Source organism: Schistosoma mansoni, chromosome W (genome assembly GCF_000237925.1).
Source record: "Schistosoma mansoni strain Puerto Rico chromosome W, complete genome".
NCBI classification, from domain to species: domain Eukaryota; kingdom Metazoa; phylum Platyhelminthes; class Trematoda; order Strigeidida; family Schistosomatidae; genus Schistosoma; species Schistosoma mansoni.
The window spans coordinates 29139833-29150884 of record NC_031502.1 but is presented as its reverse complement, the minus strand read 5'-3'; the positions used below and the strand labels follow the sequence as shown (position 1 = coordinate 29150884).

The window sequence follows — 11052 nt, the reverse complement described above, 5'->3', positions numbered from 1 at the left end:
GATAAGTGAACAAATGATGGTAGTGATTTTATTCCGTGAACAGATTAAGGCAAACTACTCCAGTATGGTAATGGCCTACTTTTCTGGAAAACTAATGGTCTGAATTGTAGCACGACCAAAGAATGTTTGGATATTCAGTCATCATCAACCAGGCATCGACTATACTTGTTTAAATAACTTCTTTCAAACTGTCGAATTACTATTGTATGTTGGAATTACATATAAAAGCATTAATGTATTAGCCCTGCCCTGTATATATTCCTAGAATGTTGATAATATGTGTATAGTCTGAAGTGTTTTGTTTATTTCGGGTTTTCTATGGCCAGATTAAGTGTATAATCACGTTAATGAACAAGAAGTAACAGTAATTTAATTTACTACTTATTCAGCAAAAAAACAAACTGCATTATATTAGTGAGTAAAAAACAAATTTTAAAAGAAAAAAACAATTGTGACCTGAAAGAGATTAAATTGTTTTGATTTCCCATCATATTGATAAAAAATTTCTTGAGAAGAATTATTCCCGCTAATTTGCTTTCTTTTATAGCTCTATATATTTGAATGGACAATTTTCATAACGAGTGTGATTTAGTTGGGAATACATAATCCTTATTTAAAAGATGATAAGTCGTTCTGTTTTTTTGACATCCATTCATTGGTGGCTTTCTGTGTCAATAATTCGAATTCACCAGTAATTATTGCTGGGCCACACTAATCGAATCAGGTCAAATGATCGATAGAATTTGGCATAATTCATAAGACATCTTATGCATTTTAAAAATTGGTGAATGAGGACGGTTGTCAAAATACTTAATTAATGCAAAATTAGTTGTAAAATCTGGTTACTGAATAATTATTTTCATGTTTTCCAATTCGCATTAAAATTTTTGATCTTAAAGATATCATTAATGGACTAAAATCGTGAAAATGGCCTTTCAGGGAGTATCAACTGATAGGAAATTATAGTTTAAGAATATATATGACTCCCCAAACGCTACCATATACAATATGTTGCTTACGAAATTCAGCTCTCGTGGCCAACAGTGAACCCTTCATTATTTACCTAGATTGTTTTGTAGTCAAGACGGAACGAATCGAGCGAAGAAATTTCTTTTCAATTATGGTAAGCAGAGATGGATAGTGGCTAGCAGTGGAATCCAGGACGCGCGTTTCGTCCTATTTGGGACTCGTCAGCTGGATATACCTGCATCTTAGAGTTGATGTTCACTCTGGGACTCGAACCCAGTACCCTCGCTTCAAACGCCATCGCGTTGTCCACTCGGCCACTGGGTCCTGATAGCCACTCGCTTGTGCGATGGGGTGAAGTTTAAATTCACTTAGTAGCTTTTCATATCATGGCTGTACACTTATATATATATATATATAAACACTCTTCGAGTAGATACGTTACGTAATAATTGTGTAATGACATATCGATTATAAACTAACATTAAATAATTGGAGGAAAGTGGATTAATAATAATCAAAGTAATTATTTGAAAATCAAACAGTTTCTACGTTGTATGACATACAAAAAGAAAGAAGGAACTATTAAAATATTTTGATGAATGGTCAGTAATATAGTAGTTATGTAAGAATCAAGAGACGAATGTCTAAAATAAGTAACGTGAAAAAAGTGGAAGAAATACGAATATAGTTTACCAAAGTTCTGCTACAAACTCATCCCTATACTGATGGCCAAGGTAGCGGGAGTGGTTGTACAAACTTCTTTTGGATAAAAAGGTTCGTGTTGTGAACATGGATTACGATGGCTTCAGATATGTGCAAAAGACGAACTCGTAAACCATGCGGTGAATTTGAAGGAATATGGTTGTGTAGCGGTAAATGAATCCCCAAAATAAATAGCTTCGTAAGTCTTCGACATTGCATGCTGACTTCATCATTTTTAGTGGACTCACCTAGCTGAAGGCGCTTTGTCATGCATCCGCACCAGATCATGAGTGGAAGCGACGTGCTCAATATCCCCTGCAATCGCTAGTCAGATTAGACCAGTCGATCCACGATACAACATGGTTCTGCGACAGATATGTTGCTAAGAATGAGAGAGAATATCGTCTTTGCTTTGTAGTTTATATTTATATTTGGAACAAAATATTTTTAAGTTGATCTAATCTCTGAAAACATTTACCTTGTTGGTAATCATTTGTTCACAAGTGAGTGGATGCTGGATGATTTCCTGTCGTCCTAAATAGAGTTTGTGACTGATGGAGTTTATCCATTTAGAGTTGGTGCACTTGCCTAACAACAGCACTGAATAATTATAGTACTCTATCGCAAACAAAAATATGACTTTTCCTAGTGGACCAAAGGTATCCTGTTTATTATAAAAAACTAAGTATCGTAGTTATGAACTGTTGAAGAGTACCAGATTAAGATGTAACAACTGACTAGTGCCGTTAAATTGTCATCTCCTTAATCACTTTGAATGGGTGACTATAAGTATTCTCAAATCAATTATTTAGTTGTTATACTCTTAATTTTGACCTAAGTGAACAAAATTAGCTAGCTTGTTAGTAAGTTGGTTGACTAATCATTTTCTTAATGTTTTGATGGTTTCTTCTTCCGGATTATTTTGAATTCTGGTGGACAATGTAGAAGAAAGTGAGCAGCAAAAAAAACCGAAATGAAACAACAATATCTAAAAGAGAATGAGTAGAATAGATAAATATTTATGAATATTTCATGCGTGTTACATTATATTTTTTTCTCTCTACATTCTTAACTTGAAATGGAAGGGGAAAAAAAGTAAACAAACAAATCGACAAATAAGGAAATGAAAATTTGCATAAAGTTTCATGAAATCATTAATTGACAGCGAAATAAATAAATAAATAAACAAACGAATGTATAAACAAGCAACCAAACAAGGAATTATTATTTTCTGCTGTTGAACAAACATTTCTCTGTACAAAATTATTAATGTTTATGGAACATAAGTGGTTGGGTGGGGGAGGGAGTGAACAAATGAGTGGTTGAGATTAAATTGGTTAGATTTGTGATAATTGTGTAAACGCCTTCAACAAAAAACAAAACAAACAACATTCTATTGTATACAGGCGGTATATTTGATACATATTTTTTTTATTATCAGTTGTTGTTCAGTGAATAGGTTTTGAAAAATCTATTCATTTGCTTTCGTATTTGGGAAATAATAGAAAAGAAATACAATAACAATAACCAATGATTCATGATTTATTTGCAGTAATTGTTCATATGCGTGTAACATATCATTTTTTAAAAAAAACCAGTTTTATACTAAAAATGAATACAGGGAAGTAAGAAAGCAAAGTTGAATATTCACATTTGATATAGCCTGATATCGGCAGGGTTACCTTTAATCATTAGACAGAACTGTATAACTGTTCCGTCTTAGTATGGGAATTGTTATCATTGTCCACTTATGACTATGTCAGATGTTGAACCGAAAACATCCAGGTGTCATAGAGAGATAATGCATTTAGACTGTTAAATCAGCGTCTCGGGGTCCACATTCCCAACTTTTATTGGTAGAAAAATTAACGTAAGAATATATTAATGATGATGGTAATATTAACGTCTAAGTAAAAAAAATACTTATCATGTTTATCTCCAGTCCTTATATCATCCTTAACATTTAAGAGATTATTGCATATAAATTAGTATATTCCACGACTTTCATTCACGTTACTTCACAACAAGTAATGTATAAGATGTGTAACTTCTTATTTATCCAAGTATTTATTCATCGACTTGAATTTACTCATATTCATAATTAATTACTGTTGGTTATATCTAGGTAGACTAAACCAATATCTGGTAAGAGCTGGACTCTTGATTGATAAGTATCCCTTAAAAAAGAGAACAGATTTTCTGCCACAGAATAAATGACTGAATTCACTAATATATTAGCTCATTAAGGCAATGAAGCTAAAGATTTCAAGACGGTTTTACGAAAATGAGATTTATCGTAATTTATATATACTAAACAGATGTTTCATAAAAAATGACTAAATTACTTAGTGTACGTTTAGAAAGTATGGGTTTGAATTGGTAGGATTCATACTATGAACTTACAAGGTATTACATTAGACTGATTTATTCCACCTTAGTGTTTTCTATATTTATATAACTGGTTAAGATACGTAACAAAGCACCTTTATAAAAAGACATCAACTATTTTTTTTCGCTCAAAACGATTATTATTTAGTAGTGTTGATATCTATGACCGGTTTGTAGATTATTTGATATTCGCTTCAGTATGACTATACATCATAGATCTGCCGTGTTTGCTTCTTATGCTTGCTAGCCAGCAATCGGGAGTGGAATGCCTGCCAATAGAAGACTGAAATAAAGAGAAGAGGAAGGGGAACAAAACACTTGAAATAACAGCCGAATTAGAAGAATCAAGAAGTATGTCCAGGACAACTGAAGGGAGATGAGCAAACATTTTATATAATGTGTGATTTTCATATTTTACTAAGCCACTGTCCAATTTAACATAAAAACAATAGATTGGTTCGCCCCACCTCAGTTCTCGTTCATTACAAACTTACCATATATAAAGTTGTTTATATGATGGTTTTCAGACGTCTATAATCGAATGGCAAATTTTAGAAACCTTAGAAAGTTATCTTGGATATTTTTAACTTTAAATTCTCTTCTTCTACTATAATGGACACTATCAATCAGTATTTGTATCGTCTAGGTAATATTAACCTGACTGTTCTTAAGATTTTAATAATTGCTGTATCACAATACTCAAATATTTGACTATCGTGACTGATTTTATAAACCGATTGCACTTGTAGAGTTTTGCCATGAAAAGAAGCTGGATGTTAAATGACGAAATTATAATGATAAGTAGCTGTGTACAACATCTTGTGACATTAAGTAGTTTACACGAAAACATAAATATTTAAACGGATCCTGAAATCTGTAAAAAAAGAATGGGTAGTGTTTTTCTGACAAGTAAATCGAGATTTATTCTTTTGGAAATGACTTATAGTGTTTGAAGTATATACACATAAGTTGACAGGGTATAAAAAAAGAATGCAAGATTAATAGCTATATTTCCGGTTGAATTCAATAGATTCAAATAATGAAAATGAGAATCTCCGTCTAAAATGTTTTTATGATAAGAAAAAGTTTATTTTCATCCGTTGAATTTTGTCTATTTTCTAAGTTTGTCACTTTCATACTTCGTGTGCGTAACAACGAATTAGCAAATGTTTTATTACAAGTGTATATATCTAGAATTTTTCAGGCAGAAAAAAAACAGTTTTGGAGAAATTACATATTCAATGTAAAGAATGTCTAAAATGCATTCAGTAATGAATAGAGCTAACCAAATATAAGTGAATACAAGAGTCGTATTTAGTGAATGACATGCCCCCAAATGCCCTGGTACGACCGAGAATGGGGAGGGGCCACCCTCCACAGATTATGACAAATATTCAACCCTAAACTCATCATTCGATATGATCTATTCGATCAAAACAGATCTGTCAAAAAATAAACACAAACCTCTCGAGTATGACAGAGGACTAAGCTACATACACTTTACAGCTAAATATTTATTAGCCGAAATGTTGGATGTGAGTGTATTCATTACCAGGGTTCTAATTTTCATCATTATACAATACTCCTGATTATTATCTTATTATGCTACTTAAGGTTTATGAATCATCTTCTTTCTAATTCATCTCATTGTAATAGTTTCGTATTTGAAAATGCATAAATTCCATTAACTTTATTCTTATTCTAACATCATCAGTAAAATGATATACTTACTTTCACAATGACCTACACTAACTTAATTTGGAGAGAAATCACTAAATGATCTATAATTATTTACTCGTATCTTTGGACTTAAGTTTCTTATGGTTCGCATATATTTTCTCATGAGTTTGATGATTCATCGGTTCATGTAGTATTACTGTACTCGATAGGTCTCAGTTATTATATTCCTAATCGTACCACTATTAACAAACGTATCTATTTGGAATGGTTGAAATTTGCAAATAAATTATTTTCCTTTCCGGTGTATTCGTTTTGTGCCTAAATAGTCAGTTGTAATCAATGTAAGACCTAGTATAAATGTGCTTCATCACAAGTTGCTATACCATATTCATACAGTTAGATAAACTTGACAAGATAAATAGCAAAGAAGTCGAATGATAATGAGAAAGACTAAGTATTAAAGAAAGCGTATAATAGAACGATTATGTCTAGCAATTGAATCCAGGAAGCGCGTTTCGGCCTACTGGGGGCTAGTCAGTTGGGTGTACATGCATTTCACTTTGGATGTTTATACTGGGGCTCAAACCCAGTACCTTTCATTTGAAATGTTCAATGTATTGCCTATTGAGCTACTAATCCCAGATGGCCATTATGAACCAAGTTATGCAAAAAAGGATTGTGGCTGGTAGGACGCATTTAGTCCTATTTATATCATAGCGATTATATTCAAAAGATTAGCACAGGACGCATATTTTCTAACAAAAACTCGTCAAGTTCCATTCCATAATGTGAATAAACGGATAATTGAAACCCTTCCAGGCAATGACATAAGAAATCATAACACGGTTTAAAAGGCGGAATATGGGGACTCAAGATCTATAAGACTAAAAGTAGGTGTATCCGTACTCCTAAGACCTATTTAGATTTATATCACAAAGCATTTCTAAACACTGAGCTTGGTTATCACGTGGGACTCAGCCAGATAGTCTACACCGAACCGCATAGTTTAAACAGTCAGTGACTTCATGGGATATTGTGTATCTTGACTGCCTCCAGTTTTATTCTAATCTATTATCCTAGGCAGTATTGCGGGCCTTCGTAGGAAGCCTCATAGAAATAATTACTGGCTAGTAATCACAAATTTTGTTCTGCAGCGGCTTCCAAGTTATTTATTGGTCAGTCTAATTGAGTTTATTGGAGCATTTTTATCAGTTAATTTAATTGATCGTTTAGTTTGTGAAGCGCTATATTCATTATTGTGATTAACTTTCTTATCCAAGTTTATAATTAACTTTGTATTTTTCCCCATATATTTCTTGTAATAGTTTCCTGGACATAATAGCTGGATGTAAACACTTAAGAAACGCTTGTTCAGATGAATTTGTTCTAGTGTTTTGGTAATCGTTATGAAGAACATTTTTGAAATAGCATTCGCCACGGTCAGTTTCTGAACAATAAGGACCAGCGAATTATTTAAAGGTAAATATTTATCATAAAATGTAATCAGGTAAGAGGTTATTAAAAAAATACTAAGCCCTAAGCTGTAATTTTAGACCAATTTTAAACATGCATTTATGAAAACACAGAATTAAACCCAGCTCCTTTATCTCTTGCAATCATTACTATATGATTGATTCATTTTAAATTATTGACAAGTTGTGATGTTCACGTTCTATTACCACTTAACTGAAGTTGAAACGTTTATTAATCGATTTCAAAACAGTCGCTGGAAAATATTGTATTCGTCAGGAGAACCGAACATATTGGTCTTAGTCCTGGTAACAAGCGAGGGTCCGTAAACCTGAATTGTTCCAGACTAGAATGGATTAGAAGTTCAACAGTACGTACATATTTTTAAGTTCCTGCTTCTCATCAGTTTTCCAGGCGATGTCATTTTGTAATAAAAAAAGTTTTTAAAGTTAAAATTATTCAGTGAATAATATAAAAATATAGTGAAGAATTGTTTATAAATAGTATATGAAAACTTGAAACATGATCAAAAGGATTCAATCAGCATCAAGAACTTAACAAACGTCATATAGTACATTACTCAGTGATCAATCAAAATATGTTTTTTTTAGAATGGCACGTAAGACTCAAAAAGCTTAGAAGTAACTTATCGGACTGTGACGCAGTGTAACATCTGTTCAAACCTCATGAAAAGCCCTGGTTCATTGACGAGTACCAGTTAACACGAAATGTAGGTCCAGAGCCTTCTGCCGTTTGCCTCCGATCCCCTGATATACATTATATTATTCCTTAGAATCTCTGAAAAAACATTCATTGGGATAGATCATGATAAAAATAGCAATGACAATGGATACACTGTTGAATATAGAGACGAAGTAGTTGGTGTTTAGAAATCTAGTTTAAGTGTCTACTGATTATTCCGAAGAATTTATTTTATTAATAAAACAAAAATCATCATATCTAAATGATAAGTAATGTTTCCATAACAAAATATTTATCATGGTCAAAAATAATTGACATAGAGTTGTCCAAATGGAATAATATTATATATTTGTGTAACATTGTTGGAATGTAATTTTGAGTTCGTATACATCTGATAGTCACCTGTGACATCTGTATAATCTAGGAAAAACCCTTTGGAAATTAGTACTTTTCCTACAAAATGGCCTTTTCACTCTATATTTTGTGAACAACTGTGTATATATTTGTGTCAGTTCAATGAACTGCTGCTCAAACATTTTTAATGCCTGGAAACTCATATAACTATTGAATACATTGATCAGTGGATATCAACTAATTTTTCATCATGGATACGAACAGCTTAGGAGTTGATTCTATATAACTTGAACTGTCTGCTCTTTCAATACTCTTTAAAAGAAGATTGTAAGGGTAAAACAACATGAACAGAAACCGGACAAATAAAACTCATGAGTGACAGTACATTATTTGACAATTGTATTACTAAACAACAGTAAAAAACTATTCAGTCAGTAGAACAGAAACTTCAGTCAGTATTTAGAAATTGAACATATTATTTATCATTATTCATCAATCAATTGATGCTATAATCTAGTCTCGCTAAAGGTTAGTCACAGCTAAAAAGTTTTTTGGGTCACACATATAATTACTGTAAGGAATCGCTTAACTATGAATAAATATTGATTGCTGATAATTGTTAGTAAGCACGAAAAGTTTGGTATTTTTACTGGTCTCTGTTGGAGATTCGATAATTATATGTAAGCATACACGTTAAGCCATTAGTGAAGATTCATTAATTTATTTGGAACTGGACAATCTGACTTTATGACTTAATCCAAAAATGTGAGACTATATCAATGACAGAGGATTGATGAGTCAGGAAAAAATCTGTGGTTGAATTTGAATCTACTCATTGTTAGTCTACACTGTAGATTCTTTCACAATGTCAGTAAGTGACAATAAAAAGTTTATTATCACAAGGGGGTTTTGTGGAGATTTTAGTAATTTTATATAGTTAACATCATGAGTCAGTTGAAGCTAGACCACCATGGAAAACATGGAAGCATTGGATGGCCGTTTCGTTTTATTGTGGGGCTCCCCAGCAGTGCGCATTCACGATCTCGCCTTGCGAGATTCGAACGCAGGACCTACCAGTCTCGCACCAGAGCACTTAACCGATAGACCACTGAGCCGGCATCCAGTGGTGTTAATGTCTAACCTCAACCAATCCACGAAATTGAGCGACCAGCTTCCAACTTCCACTACCTGTCTCTACCTGACATGGATCAACTCCACTGGCCACGAATTCTCACTAGAACTCCGGGAAACACCTCTGGCGCAAGACTGGTAGGTCCTGGGTTCGAATCTCGCGAGGCGGGATCGTGGATGCGCACTGCTGAGGAGTCCCACAATAGGACGAAACGGCCGTCCAGTGCTTCCAGGTTTCTCATGATGGTCTAGCATCAATTGACTCATGATCTTAACTATATAAAAAGTTCATTATTTATCACAATTTTTCCTATAATTCGACTGTATATGTAGGGTTCCTGTTTATAAAATCATGCAGAATAAATCAGTTTTAATTACAAGTAGGATGAACAACACCCAAAGAACACATTTCTACCCAGGGCAAATTGCAATATAGTTTGAGATAGTTAATATAGAAAATAGCACAATTAAAATATCTGAAATTATGTTGCTCTTTTTAAAAGTTCACATGACACAGTCATATGATTTTGAGTGAATCAACCGTTTACTTTTCGTGATTTCGATTTTGTATTTCCTGTTTGTCTTAGTAATATTATTTACTAACTATATAGTACGAAATGATTTTGAATTATCCAGTGAAGTTAGTTTAATTTTATGTTTATAATAGAACGTTTGGAATCTACAGTTTGAATAAATAATCAGTCCAAACATTTTGAATTGTAAAGTGTTTGCTAGTTCCAAATCGTTGAGTTTAAATATATGCCAGGTGAACAGTCTTAAACAGTTAGCCTGCAAGGTGTTTAGTGTTTGATACGTTAAGTAAAATTTACTTACTAAGGGATTTTTCTAAAACTGGACATATTATAGTAGAATTTCTACATAGAATAATTGAGTGTAGGAATGTGGACCACACAATTCCGACTTAGAGGACAAAAACGCTTCATGCTGACAGTCAGGCTTGAAAGTACTTAGTGCACACTGCTGAATATTTCAGAATAAAGGAGAAGACAACTGTCTGTTGGTTCCTTTGTTTTCATTGATTTATCAGCTTGTAATATTTAGATTCTTGTTGTATACCTCTCAAATATGAAAACAGTAGTGCAATTCGATCAAATAATACAGAGCAAGTTATCTCATACTGAACATTTTATCTAATTTTCATCATTGGATTTACAAATATACAAATTATTAACTAATTTGCATTTTTACAGATGAACAGTTGATTAGCTTCTTTGTTTTTTTATTTTACTTCGTTGGTAGTGATTTTGAATAAGACACTGTGAATACAAGAGATCCTCTAAAGGGGTTTAACAGTGAATAACGGTGAATTAGTTTGATTCACCATATTTAGACAGAAGCTAAGCATTTGAAAAATTATTCTGTTGTGTGTACAACTTCCGAAGTTATTCTTAAGTGTCTTTGACTGATTTTGATAGGTTAGAGATTAGTCAAAAAATTTGGTAACTATATTGAATGCATAGTATTAATTTGGTAAATAAATGAGCAAGAACAATGCATAGAAAGAGATACAGTTCAGTTAAAAATGCAGTCGTGAAGGATTTCAGTGGAAAATAATCTAAAACGCAAAGGTAATTATTCGTAAAACAATACATATAGAAATATATACGTTAAATTAGCAATTTTCTAATTCTTTTG

At 32.7% G+C, this 11052-nt stretch overlaps 1 non-coding gene across 1 annotated transcript; it reads right to left on the bottom strand.

Moving 5' to 3' along the window:
- Positions 1-1222: 1222 nt before the first annotated feature.
- Positions 1223-1293, bottom strand: Smp_tRNA_00071_Pseudo_TTG.1.1. Its single transcript has one exon. It is a non-coding gene (tRNA).
- Positions 1294-11052: the final 9759 nt, after the last annotated feature.